Source organism: Stigmatopora argus, chromosome 12 (assembly GCF_051989625.1).
Source record: "Stigmatopora argus isolate UIUO_Sarg chromosome 12, RoL_Sarg_1.0, whole genome shotgun sequence".
Taxonomy (NCBI): domain Eukaryota; kingdom Metazoa; phylum Chordata; class Actinopteri; order Syngnathiformes; family Syngnathidae; genus Stigmatopora; species Stigmatopora argus.
Genome location: NC_135398.1, coordinates 485,475 through 500,478, shown reverse-complemented (window position 1 = coordinate 500,478; position 15,004 = coordinate 485,475). Strand labels below are relative to the sequence as shown.

The 15,004-nt window shown below is 28.6% G+C and overlaps 1 protein-coding gene across 1 annotated transcript in view; it reads left to right on the top strand.

Moving 5' to 3' along the window:
* LOC144085347 (uncharacterized) overlaps positions 1 to 15,004 on the top strand; it is a 35,201-nt gene that overhangs the window by 18,395 nt on the left and 1,802 nt on the right. The gene's annotated exons all lie outside the window — the stretch shown is intronic.

The window sequence follows — 15,004 nt, the reverse complement described above, 5'->3', positions numbered from 1 at the left end:
TTTTAGGGAAAATAGCTTTACTATACTATGTCGTTTTTTAAGAAAAAAAGCCTTACTATACTATGTCGTTTTTTTAGGAAAAAAACCTTACTATACTATGTCGTTTTTTAGGGAAAAATAGCCTTACTATACTATGTCGTTTTTTAAGAAAATAGCCTTACTATACTATGTCATTTTTTAGGGAAAAATAGCCTTACTATACTATGTCGTTTTTTAAGAAAAAAAGCCTTACTATACTATGTCGTTTTTTTAAGAAAAAAGCCTTACTATACTATGTCGTTTTTTAGGGAAAAATAGCCTTACTATACTATGTCGTTTTTTAAGAAAAAAAGCCTTACTATACTATGTCGTTTTTTTAAGAAAAAAGCCTTACTATACTATGTCGTTTTTTAGGGAAAAATAGCCTTACTATACTATGTCGTTTTTTTAAGAAAAAAGCCTTACTATGCTATGTCGTTTTTTAGGGAAAAAAAGCTTTACTATACTATGTCGTTTTTTAAGAAAAAAGCCTTACTATACTATGTCGTTTTTTAGGGAAAAAAAGCCTTACTATACTATGTCGTTTTTTAGGGAAAAATAGCCTTACTATACTATGTCGTTTTTTTAAGAAAAACGCCTTACTATACTATGTCGTTTTTTAGGGAAAATAGCTTTACTATACTATGTCGTTTTTTAAGAAAAAAAGCCTTACTATACTATGTCGTTTTTTTAAGAAAAAAACCTTACTATACTATGTCGTTTTTTAGGGAAAAATAGCCTTACTATACTATGTCGTTTTTTAAGAAAATAGCCTTACTATACTATGTCATTTTTTAGGGAAAAATAGCCTTACTATACTATGTCGTTTTTTAAGAAAAAAAGCCTTACTATACTATGTCGTTTTTTAGGGAAAAATCGCCTTACTATACTATGTCGTTTTTTTAGAAAAAAAGCCTTACTATACTATGTCGTTTTTTTAAGAAAAAAAGCCTTACTATACTATGTCGTTTTTTAGGGAAAAAAAGCTTTACTATACTATGTCGTTTTTTAAGAAAAAAGCCTTACTATACTATGTCGTTTTTTAGGGAAAAATAGCCTTACTATACTATGTCGTTTTTTTAAGAAAAAAGCCTTACTATACTATGTCGTTTTTTAGGGAAAAATAGCCTTACTATACTATGTCGTTTTTTTAAGAAAAAAGCCTTACTATACTATGTCGTTTTTTAGGGAAAATAGCCTTACTATACTATGTTGTTTTTTTTAAGAAAAAAGCCTTACTATACTATGTCGTTTTTTAGGGAAAATAGCTTTACTATACTATGTCACTTTTTTAAAGAAAAAAGCCTTACTATACTATGTCGTTTTTTAGGGAAAATAGCCTTACTATACTATGTCGTTTTTTAAGAAAAAAAGCCTTACTTTACTATGTCGTTTTCTTAAGAAAAAAGCCTTACTATACTATGTCGTTTTTTAGGGAAAAATAGCCTTACTATACTATGTCGTTTTTTAAGAAAAAAAGCATTACTATACTATGTCGTTTTTTAGGGAAAAAAAGCTTTACTATACTATGTCGTTTTTTAGGGAAAAAGTCTTACTATACTATGTCGTTTTTTAGGGAAAAAAAGCCTTACTATACTATGTCGTTTTTTAGGGAAAAATAGCCTTACTATACTTTGTCGTTTTTTTTAAGAAAAAAGCCTTACTATACTATGTCGTTTTTTAGGGAAAAATAGCCTTACTATACTATGTCGTTTTTTTAAGAAAAACGCCTTACTCTACTATGTCGTTTTTTAGGGAAAATAGCTTTACTATACTATGTCGTTTTTTAAGAAAAAAAGCCTTACTATACTATGTCGTTTTTTTAAGAAAAAAAGCCTTACTATACTATGTCGTTTTTTAGGGAAAAATAGCCTTACTATAATATGTCGTTTTTTTAAGAAAAAAAGCCTTACTATACTATGTCGTTTTTTTAAGAAAAAAGCCTTACTATACTATGTCGTTTTTTAGGGAAAAATAGCCTTACTATACTATGTCGTTTTTTTAGAAAAAAAGCCTTACTATACTATGTCGTTTTTTTAAGAAAAAAAGCCTTACTATACTATGTCGTTTTTTAGGGAAAAAAAGCTTTACTATACTATGTCGTTTTTTAAGAAAAAAGCCTTACTATACTATGTCGTTTTTTAGGGAAAAATAGCCTTACTATACTATGTCGTTTTTTTAAGAAAAAAGCCTTACTATACTATGTCGTTTTTTAGGGAAAAATAGCCTTACTATACTATGTCGTTTTTTTAAGAAAAAAGCCTTACTATACTATGTCGTTTTTTAGGGAAAATAGCCTTACTATACTATGTTGTTTTTTTTTAAGAAAAAAGCCTTACTATACTATGTCGTTTTTTAGGGAAAATAGCTTTACTATACTATGTCACTTTTTTAAAGAAAAAAGCCTTACTATACTATGTCGTTTTTTAGGGAAAATAGCCTTACTATACTATGTCGTTTTTTAAGAAAAAAAGCCTTACTTTACTATGTCGTTTTCTTAAGAAAAAAGCCTTACTATACTATGTCGTTTTTTAGGGAAAAATAGCCTTACTATACTATGTCGTTTTTTAAGAAAAAAAGCATTACTATACTATGTCGTTTTTTAGGGGAAAAAAGCTTTACTATACTATGTCGTTTTTTAGGGAAAAAGTCTTACTATACTATGTCGTTTTTTAGGGAAAAAAAGCCTTACTATACTATGTCGTTTTTTAGGGAAAAATAGCCTTACTATACTTTGTCGTTTTTTTAAGAAAAAAGCCTTACTATACTATGTCGTTTTTTAGGGAAAAATAGCCTTACTATACTATGTCGTTTTTTTAAGAAAAAAGCCTTACTATACTATGTCGTTTTTTAGGGAAAAATAGCCTTACTATACTATGTCGTTTTTTTAAGAAAAAAGCCTTACTATACTATGTCGTTTTTTAGGGAAAATAGCCTTACTATACTATGTTGTTTTTTTTAAGAAAAAAGCCTTACTATACTATGTCGTTTTTTAGGGAAAATAGCTTTACTATACTATGTCACTTTTTTTAAGAAAAAAGCCTTACTATACTATGTCGTTTTTTAGGGAAAAAAAGCTTTACTATACTATGTCGTTTTTTAAGAAAAAAGTCTTACTATACTATGTCGTTTTTTAAGGAAAAAAAGCCTTACTATACTATGTCGTTTTTTAGGGAAAAATAGCCTTACTATAATATGTCGTTTTTTTAAGAAAAAAAGCCTTACTATACTATGTCGTTTTTTTAAGAAAAAAGCCTTACTATACTATGTCGTTTTTTAGGGAAAAATAGCCTTACTATACTATGTCGTTTTTTTAAGAAAAAAAGCCTTACTATACTATGTCGTTTTTTTAAGAAAAAAGCCTTACTATACTATGTCGTTTTTTAGGGAAAATAGCCTTACTATACTATGTCGTTTTTTTAAGAAAAAAGCCTTACTATACTATGTCGTTTTTAGGGAAAAATAGCCTTACTATACTATGTCGTTTTTTTAAGAAAAACGCCTTACTCTACTATGTCGTTTTTTAGGGAAAATAGCTTTACTATACTATGTCGTTTTTTAAGAAAAAAAGCCTTCCTATACTATGTCGTTTTTTTAAGAAAAAAAGCCTTACTATACTATGTCGTTTTTTAGGGAAAAATAGCCTTACTATAATATGTCGTTTTTTTAAGAAAAAAAGCCTTACTATACTATGTCGTTTTTTTAAGAAAAAAGCCTTACTATACTATGTCGTTTTTTAGGGAAAAATAGCCTTACTATACTATGTCGTTTTTTTAAGAAAAAAAGCCTTACTATACTATGTCGTTTTTTTAAGAAAAAAGCCTTACTATACTATGTCGTTTTTTAGGGAAAATAGCCTTACTATACTATGTCGTTTTTTAAGAAAAAAAGCCTTACTATACTATGTCGTTTTTTTAAGAAAAAAGCCTTACTATACTATGTCGTTTTTTAGGGAAAAATAGCCTTACTATACTATGTCGTTTTTTTAAGAAAAAAAGCCTTACTATACTATGTCGTTTTTTAGGGAAAATAGCCTTACTATACTATGTCGTTTTTTAAGAAAAAAAGCCTTACTATACTATGTCGTTTTTTAGGGAAAAATAGCCTTACTATACTATGTCGTTTTTTTAAGAAAAAAGCCTTACTATACTATGTCGTTTTTTAGGGAAAATAGCCTTACTATACTATGTCGTTTTTTAAGAAAAAAAGCCTTACTATACTATGTTGTTTTTTTAAGAAAAAAGCCTTACTATACTATGTCGTTTTTTTAAGAAAAAAGCCTTACTATACTATGTCGTTTTTTAGGGAAAATAGCCTTACTATACTATGTCGTTTTTTAAGAAAAAAAGCCTTACTATACTATGTCGTTTTTTAGGGAAAAATAGCCTTACTATACTATGTCGTTTTTTAAGAAAAAAAGCCTTACTATACTATGTCGTTTTTTAAGAAAAAAGCCTTACTATACTGTCATTTTTTAGGGAAAAATAGCCTTACTATACTATGTCGTTTTTTAAGAAAAAAAGCCTTACTATACTATGTCGTTTTTTTAAGAAAAAAGCCTTACTATACTATGTCGTTTTTTAGGGAAAAATAGCCTTACTATACTATGTCGTTTTTTTAAGAAAAAAGCCTTACTATACTATGTCGTTTTTTAGGGAAAAAAAAGCTTTACTATACTATGTCGTTTTTTAAGAAAAAAGCCTTACTATACTATGTCGTTTTTTAGGGAAAAAAAGCCTTACTATACTATGTCGTTTTTTAGGGAAAAATAGCCTTACTATACTATGTCGTTTTTTTAAGAAAAACGCCTTACTATACTATGTCGTTTTTTAGGGAAAATAGCTTTACTATACTATGTCGTTTTTTAAGAAAAAAAGCCTTACTATACTATGTCGTTTTTTTAAGAAAAAAAGCCTTACTATACTATGTCGTTTTTTAGGGAAAAATAGCCTTACTATACTATGTCGTTTTTTTAAGAAAAAAAGCCTTACTATACTATGTCGTTTTTTTAAGAAAAAAGCCTTAATATACTATGTCGTTTTTTAGGGAAAATAGCCTTACTATACTATGTCGTTTTTTTAAGAAAAAAGCCTTACTATACTATGTCGTTTTTTTAAGAAAAAAGCCTTACTATACTATGTCGTTTTTTAGGGAAAATAGCCTTACTATACTATGTCGTTTTTTAAGAAAAAAAGCCTTACTATACTATGTCGTTTTTTAGGGAAAAATAGCCTTACTATACTATGTCGTTTTTTAAGAAAAAAAGCCTTACTATACTATGTCGTTTTTTAAGAAAAAAGCCTTACTATACTGTCATTTTTTAGGGAAAAATAGCCTTACTATACTATGTCGTTTTTTAAGAAAAAAAGCCTTACTATACTATGTCGTTTTTTTAAGAAAAAAGCCTTACTATACTATGTCGTTTTTTAGGGAAAAATAGCCTTACTATACTATGTCGTTTTTTTAAGAAAAAAGCCTTACTATACTATGTCGTTTTTTAGGGAAAAAAAAGCTTTACTATACTATGTCGTTTTTTAAGAAAAAAGCCTTACTATACTATGTCGTTTTTTAGGGAAAAAAAGCCTTACTATACTATGTCGTTTTTTAGGGAAAAATAGCCTTACTATACTATGTCGTTTTTTTAAGAAAAACGCCTTACTATACTATGTCGTTTTTTTAAGAAAAAAAGCCTTACTATACTATGTCGTTTTTTAGGGAAAATAGCCTTACTATACTATGTCGTTTTTTAAGAAAAAAAGCCTTACTATACTATGTCGTTTTTTTAAGAAAAAAGCCTTACTATTCTATGTCGTTTTTTAGGGAAAAATAGCCTTACTATACTATGTCGTTTTTTTAAGAAAAAAAGCCTTACTATACTATGTCGTTTTTTAGGGAAAATAGCCTTACTATACTATGTCGTTTTTTAAGAAAAAAAGCCTTACTATACTATGTCGTTTTTTAGGGAAAAATAGCCTTACTATACTATGTCGTTTTTTTAAGAAAAAAGCCTTACTATACTATGTCGTTTTTTAGGGAAAAATAGCCTTACTATACTATGTCGTTTTTTTAAGAAAAAAAGCCTTACTATACTATGTCGTTTTTTAGGGAAAATAGCCTTACTATACTATGTCGTTTTTTAAGAAAAAAAGCCTTACTATACTATGTCGTTTTTTAGGGAAAAATAGCCTTACTATACTATGTCGTTTTTTAAGAAAAAAGCCTTACTATACTATGTCGTTTTTTAGGGAAAAATAGCCTTACTATACTATGTCGTTTTTTTAAGAAAAAAAGCCTTACTATACTATGTCGTTTTTTAGGGAAAATAGCCTTACTATACTATGTCGTTTTTTAAGAAAAAAAGCCTTACTATACTATGTCGTTTTTTAGGGAAAAATAGCCTTACTATACTATGTCGTTTTTTTAAGAAAAAAGCCTTACTATACTATGTCGTTTTTTTAAGAAAAAAGCCTTACTATACTATGTCGTTTTTTAGGGAAAATAGCTTTACTATACTATGTCGTTTTTTAAGAAAAAAAGCCTTACTATACTATGTCGTTTTTTAGGGAAAATAGCCTTACTATACTATGTCGTTTTTTAAGAAAAAAAGCCTTACTATACTATGTCGTTTTTTAGGGAAAAATAGCCTTACTATACTATGTCGTTTTTTTAAGAAAAAAGCCTTACTATACTATGTCGTTTTTGTAAGAAAAAAGCCTTACTATACTATGTCGTTTTTTAGGGAAAATAGCCTTACTATACTATGTCGTTTTTTAAGAAAAAAAGCCTTACTATACTATGTCGTTTTTTTAAGAAAAAAGCCTTACTATACTATGTCGTTTTTTAGGGAAAAATAGCCTTACTATACTATGTCGTTTTTTTAAGAAAAAAGCCTTACTATACTATGTCGTTTTTTAGGGAAAAAAAGCTTTACTATACTATGTCGTTTTTTAAGAAAAAAGCCTTACTATACTATGTCGTTTTTTAGGGAAAAAAAGCCTTACTATACTATGTCGTTTTTTAGGGAAAAATAGCCTTACTATACTATGTCGTTTTTTTAAGAAAAACGCCTTACTATACTATGTCGTTTTTTAGGGAAAATAGCTTTACTATACTATGTCGTTTTTTAAGAAAAAAAGCCTTACTATACTATGTCGTTTTTTTAAGAAAAAAACCTTACTATACTATGTCGTTTTTTAGGGAAAAATAGCCTTACTATACTATGTCGTTTTTTAAGAAAATAGCCTTACTATACTATGTCATTTTTTAGGGAAAAATAGCCTTACTATACTATGTTGTTTTTTAAGAAAAAAAGCCTTACTATACTATGTCGTTTTTTAGGGAAAAATAGCCTTACTATACTATGTCGTTTTTTTAGAAAAAAAGCCTTACTATACTATGTCGTTTTTTTAAGAAAAAAAGCCTTACTATACTATGTCGTTTTTTAGGGAAAAATAGCCTTACTATACTATGTCGTTTTTTTAAGAAAAAAGCCTTACTATACTATGTCGTTTTTTAGGGAAAATAGCCTTACTATACTATGTTGTTTTTTTTAAGAAAAAAGCCTTACTATACTATGTCGTTTTTTAGGGAAAATAGCTTTACTATACTATGTCACTTTTTTTAAGAAAAAAGCCTTACTATACTATGTCGTTTTTTAGGGAAAATAGCCTTACTACACTATGTCGTTTTTTAAGAAAAAAAGCCTTACTTTACTATGTCGTTTTCTTAAGAAAAAAGCCTTACTATACTATGTCGTTTTTTAGGGAAAAATAGCCTTACTATACTATGTCGTTTTTTAAGAAAAAAAGCATTACTATACTATGTCGTTTTTTAGGGAAAAAAAGCTTTACTATACTATGTCGTTTTTTAGGGAAAAAGTCTTACTATACTATGTCGTTTTTTAGGGAAAAAAAGCCTTACTATACTATGTCGTTTTTTAGGGAAAAATAGCCTTACTATACTTTGTCGTTTTTTTTAAGAAAAAAGCCTTACTATACTATGTCGTTTTTTAGGGAAAAATAGCCTTACTATACTATGTCGTTTTTTTAAGAAAAAAGCCTTACTATACTATGTCGTTTTTTAGGGAAAAAAAAGCTTTACTATACTATGTCGTTTTTTAAGAAAAAAGCCTTACTATACTATGTCGTTTTTTAGGGAAAAAAAGCCTTACTATACTATGTCGTTTTTTAGGGAAAAATAGCCTTACTATACTTTGTCGTTTTTTTTAAGAAAAACGCCTTACTCTACTATGTCGTTTTTTAGGGAAAATAGTTTTACTATACTATGTCGTTTTTTAAGAAAAAAAGCCTTACTATACTATGTCGTTTTTTTAAGAAAAAAAGCCTTACTATACTATGTCGTTTTTTAGGGAAAAATAGCCTTACTATAATATGTCGTTTTTTTAAGAAAAAAAGCCTTACTATACTATGTCGTTTTTTTAAGAAAAAAGCCTTACTATACTATGTCGTTTTTTAGGGAAAAATAGCCTTACTATACTATGTCGTTTTTTTAAGAAAAAAAGCCTTACTATACTATGTCGTTTTTTTAAGAAAAAAGCCTTACTATACTATGTCGTTTTTTAGGGAAAATAGCCTTACTATACTATGTCGTTTTTTTTAAGAAAAAAGCCTTACTATACTATGTCGTTTTTTAGGGAAAAATAGCCTTACTATACTATGTCGTTTTTTTAAGAAAAAAAGCCTTACTATACTATGTCGTTTTTTAGGGAAAATAGCCTTACTATACTATGTCGTTTTTTAAGAAAAAAAGCCTTACTATACTATGTCGTTTTTTAGGGAAAAATAGCCTTACTATACTATGTCGTTTTTTTAAGAAAAAAGCCTTACTATACTATGTCGTTTTTTTAAGAAAAAAGCCTTACTATACTATGTCGTTTTTTAGGGAAAATAGCCTTACTATACTATGTCGTTTTTTAAGAAAAAAAGCCTTACTATACTATGTCGTTTTTTTAAGAAAAAAGCCTTACTATACTATGTCGTTTTTTTAAGAAAAAAGCCTTACTATACTATGTCGTTTTTTAGGGAAAATAGCCTTACTATACTATGTCGTTTTTTAAGAAAAAAAGCCTTACTATACTATGTCGTTTTTTAGGGAAAAATAGCCTTACTATACTATGTCGTTTTTTAAGAAAAAAAGCCTTACTATACTATGTCGTTTTTTAAGAAAAAAGCCTTACTATACTATGTCGTTTTTTAAGAAAAAAGCCTTACTATACTGTCGTTTTTTAAGAAAAAAAGCCTTACTATACTATGTCGTTTTTTAAGAAAAAAGCCTTACTATACTGTCGTTTTTTTACGAAAAAAGCCTTATTATACTCTGTCGTTTTTTTAAGAAAAAAGCCTTACTATACTATGTCGTTTTTTAGGGAAAAAAAAGCTTTACTATACTATGTCGTTTTTTAAGAAAAAAGCCTTACTACACTATGTCGTTTTTTAGGGAAAAAAAGCCTTACTATACTATGTCGTTTTTTAGGGAAAAATAGCCTTACTATACTATGTCGTTTTTTTAAGAAAAACGCCTTACTATACTATGTCGTTTTTTAGGGAAAATAGTTTTACTATACTATGTCGTTTTTTAAGAAAAAAAGCCTTACTATACTATGTCGTTTTTTTAAGAAAAAAAGCCTTACTATACTATGTCGTTTTTTAGGGAAAAATAGCCTTACTATAATATGTCGTTTTTTTAAGAAAAAAAGCCTTACTATACTATGTCGTTTTTTTAAGAAAAAAGCCTTACTATACTATGTCGTTTTTTAGGGAAAAATAGCCTTACTATACTATGTCGTTTTTTTAAGAAAAAAAGCCTTACTATACTATGTCGTTTTTTTAAGAAAAAAGCCTTACTATACTATGTCGTTTTTTAGGGAAAATAGCCTTACTATACTATGTCGTTTTTTTTAAGAAAAAAGCCTTACTATACTATGTCGTTTTTTAGGGAAAAATAGCCTTACTATACTATGTCGTTTTTTTAAGAAAAAAAGCCTTACTATACTATGTCGTTTTTTAGGGAAAATAGCCTTACTATACTATGTCGTTTTTTAAGAAAAAAAGCCTTACTATACTATGTCGTTTTTTAGGGAAAAATAGCCTTACTATACTATGTCGTTTTTTTAAGAAAAAAGCCTTACTATACTATGTCGTTTTTTTAAGAAAAAAGCCTTACTATACTATGTCGTTTTTTAGGGAAAATAGCCTTACTATACTATGTCGTTTTTTAAGAAAAAAAGCCTTACTATACTATGTCGTTTTTTTAAGAAAAAAGCCTTACTATACTATGTCGTTTTTTTAAGAAAAAAGCCTTACTATACTATGTCGTTTTTTAGGGAAAATAGCCTTACTATACTATGTCGTTTTTTAAGAAAAAAAGCCTTACTATACTATGTCGTTTTTTAGGGAAAAATAGCCTTACTATACTATGTCGTTTTTTAAGAAAAAAAGCCTTACTATACTATGTCGTTTTTTAAGAAAAAAGCCTTACTATACTATGTCGTTTTTTAAGAAAAAAGCCTTACTATACTGTCGTTTTTTAAGAAAAAAAGCCTTACTATACTATGTCGTTTTTTAAGAAAAAAGCCTTACTATACTGTCGTTTTTTTACGAAAAAAGCCTTATTATACTCTGTCGTTTTTTTAAGAAAAAAGCCTTACTATACTATGTCGTTTTTTAGGGAAAAAAAAGCTTTACTATACTATGTCGTTTTTTAAGAAAAAAGCCTTACTACACTATGTCGTTTTTTAGGGAAAAAAAGCCTTACTATACTATGTCGTTTTTTAGGGAAAAATAGCCTTACTATACTATGTCGTTTTTTTAAGAAAAACGCCTTACTATACTATGTCGTTTTTTAGGGAAAATAGCTTTACTATACTATGTCGTTTTTTAAGAAAAAAAGCCTTACTATACTATGTCGTTTTTTTAAGAAAAAAAGCCTTACTATACTATGTCGTTTTTTAGGGAAAAATAGCCTTACTATACTATGTCGTTTTTTTAAGAAAAAAAGCCTTACTATACTATGTCGTTTTTTTAAGAAAAAAGCCTTACTATACTATGTCGTTTTTTAGGGAAAATAGCCTTACTATACTATGTCGTTTTTTAAGAAAAAAAGCCTTACTATACTATGTCGTTTTTTAGGGAAAAATAGCCTTACTATACTATGTCGTTTTTTTAAGAAAAAAGCCTTACTATACTATGTCGTTTTTTTAAGAAAAAAGCCTTACTATACTATGTCGTTTTTTAGGGAAAATAGCCTTACTATACTATGTCGTTTTTTAAGAAAAAAAGCCTTACTATACTATGTCGTTTTTTTAAGAAAAAAGCCTTACTATACTATGTCGTTTTTTTAAGAAAAAAGCCTTACTATACTATGTCGTTTTTTAGGGAAAATAGCCTTACTATACTATGTCGTTTTTTAAGAAAAAAAGCCTTACTATACTATGTCGTTTTTTAGGGAAAAATAGCCTTACTATACTATGTCGTTTTTTAAGAAAAAAAGCCTTACTATACTATGTCGTTTTTTAAGAAAAAAGCCTTACTATACTATGTCGTTTTTTAAGAAAAAAGCCTTACTATACTGTCGTTTTTTAAGAAAAAAAGCCTTACTATACTATGTCGTTTTTTAAGAAAAAAGCCTTACTATACTGTCGTTTTTTTACGAAAAAAGCCTTATTATACTCTGTCGTTTTTTTAAGAAAAAAGCCTTACTATACTATGTCGTTTTTTAGGGAAAAAAAAGCTTTACTATACTATGTCGTTTTTTAAGAAAAAAGCCTTACTACACTATGTCGTTTTTTAGGGAAAAAAAGCCTTACTATACTATGTCGTTTTTTAGGGAAAAATAGCCTTACTATACTATGTCGTTTTTTTAAGAAAAACGCCTTACTATACTATGTCGTTTTTTAGGGAAAATAGCTTTACTATACTATGTCGTTTTTTAAGAAAAAAAGCCTTACTATACTATGTCGTTTTTTTAAGAAAAAAAGCCTTACTATACTATGTCGTTTTTTAGGGAAAAATAGCCTTACTATACTATGTCGTTTTTTTAAGAAAAAAAGCCTTACTATACTATGTCGTTTTTTTAAGAAAAAAGCCTTAATATACTATGTCGTTTTTTAGGGAAAATAGCCTTACTATACTATGTCGTTTTTTAAGAAAAAAAGCCTTACTATACTATGTCGTTTTTTTAAGAAAAAAGCCTTACTATACTATGTCGTTTTTTTAAGAAAAAAGCCTTACTATACTATGTCGTTTTTTAGGGAAAATAGCCTTACTATACTATGTCGTTTTTTAAGAAAAAAAGCCTTACTATACTATGTCGTTTTTTAGGGAAAAATAGCCTTACTATACTATGTCGTTTTTTAAGAAAAAAAGCCTTACTATACTATGTCGTTTTTTAAGAAAAAAGCCTTACTATACTGTCATTTTTTAGGGAAAAATAGCCTTACTATACTATGTCGTTTTTTAAGAAAAAAAGCCTTACTATACTATGTCGTTTTTTTAAGAAAAAAGCCTTACTATACTATGTCGTTTTTTAAGGAAAAATAGCCTTACTATACTATGTTGTTTTTTTAAGAAAAAAGCCTTACTATACTATGTCGTTTTTTAGGGGAAAAAAAGCTTTACTATACTATGTCGTTTTTTAAGAAAAAAGCCTTACTATACTATGTCGTTTTTTAGGGAAAAAAAGCCTTACTATACTATGTCGTTTTTTAGGGAAAAATAGCCTTACTATACTATGTCGTTTTTTTAAGAAAAACGCCTTACTATACTATGTCGTTTTTTAGGGAAAATAGCTTTACTATACTATGTCGTTTTTTAAGAAAAAAAGCCTTACTATACTATGTCGTTTTTTTAAGAAAAAAAGCCTTACTATACTATGTCGTTTTTTAGGGAAAAATAGCCTTACTATACTATGTCGTTTTTTTAAGAAAAAAAGCCTTACTATACTATGTCGTTTTTTTTAAGAAAAAAGCCTTACTATACTATGTCGTTTTTTAGGGAAAAATAGCCTTACTATACTATGTCGTTTTTTAAGAAAAAAGCCTTACTATACTATGTCGTTTTTTTAAGAAAAAAAGCCTTACTATACTATGTCGTTTTTTAGGGAAAATAGCCTTACTATACTATGTCGTTTTTTAAGAAAAAAAGCCTTACTATACTATGTCGTTTTTTAGGGAAAAATAGCCTTACTATACTATGTCGTTTTTTTAAGAAAAAAGCCTTACTATACTATGTCGTTTTTTAGGGAAAAATAGCCTTACTATACTATGTCGTTTTTTTAAGAAAAAAAGCCTTACTATACTATGTCGTTTTTTAAGAAAAAAGCCTTACTATACTATGTCGTTTTTTAAGAAAAAAGCCTTACTATACTATGTCGTTTTTTAAGAAAAAAGCCTTACTATACTATGTCGTTTTTTTAAGAAAAAAAGCCTTACTATACTATGTCGTTTTTTAAGAAAAAAAGCTTTACTATACTATGTCGTTTTTTTACGAAAAAAGTCTTACTATACTATGTCGTTTTTTAAGAAAAAAGCCTTACTATACTATGTCGTTTTTTAAGAAAAAAGCCTTACTATACTGTCGTTTTTTAAGAAAAAAAGCCTTACTATACTATGTCGTTTTTTAAGAAAAAAGCCTTACTATACTGTCGTTTTTTTACGAAAAAAGCCTTATTATACTCTGTCGTTTTTTTAAGAAAAAAAGTCTTACTATACTATGTCGTTTTTTTAACAAAAAAAGCCTTACTATACTATGTCGTTTTTTAAGAAAAAAGCCTTACTATACTATGTCGTTTTTTTTTTAAGAAAAAAGCCTTACTATACTATGTCGTTTTTTTTTAAGAAAAAAGCCTTACTATACTATGTCGTTTTTTAAAGAAAAAAGCCTTACTATACTATGTCGTTTTTTAAGAAAAAAGCTTTACTATACTATGTCGTTTTTGACGAAAAAAAGCCTTACTATACTATGTCGTTTTTTTTACGAAAATATACAGTAATATTTAAAGAAAAGCCCTAACAAAAACAAACGACAACAAAAAAAAGTGCCAAAGCTGAATCAATTTTGATGGTCATCTATTGAGTATCAAATATGGCGAAAAAATCCAATCAAAGCGCCAGTCGTGGTGAATCCTTTTTTTTATTCATTTCCTTCTTGGTTATGAACATGTAATCAATCATCTCTTTACAATAGAACCCAAGATCACGGAACAAAACCCCATCGTTGAAAATAAATACAGGGCAATAAATAAATTAAAAGCGGGATTAAACCAACACATTTTAAACTCGGGTGCAGTACTAGCTAGCGTCGTTAAGTAGTACCGTACCGTCTGTTACGTGGGCATGCGTGCGTCTTTAACCCTTTCCTGTACCCGGCGACGCCAACTATATCATATTTGGCGTTGACTCGATGCCTGACGGAAAAGAAGCGACTCGGGAAGGAAGCACTTAAAGAAATGGCGCCCACGTATACAAAGAGTAAATGTTCCCCATCTATGTACAAAAAACGGAAGGCCGTCACGTTAGATTGGCCGCTGAGGTTTTTTTTTTAGTCGGGGGATCAAAATGGGCTCTTCCTGAGGAGAAAGTCATGGCGGCTCATTCCAGGCTTTTGGCACAAAATTGGGGGAAACCAAAACGTTACGAAATGGCGTCCAATGAGTACTTTTGGGGTCTACCAAGGGGTCACCTAAAAAAACGCCAGAGACAAAACAGCTGCATTGACGTGTATATGGCCCTTTTTTTGTTTAGCGATTTTTCACACGAAATATGGCTCGTCGTCAACACGGAGGAAAGTCGCTCCCCGCGTGCCGTGCAAACACTTGCTTTTTACAAATTACAAAAGAAAAAAAAATCACAATACCACCACAGGCGTCCAGCCATCTCCGGCACGCCGATTCGTCGTCGCCTCGAGAACATTTTGGCGCAAACAGCTTGCTTTTTTCACAGGTGCTGACTTGCTTTTTTCCTTAGGATGTA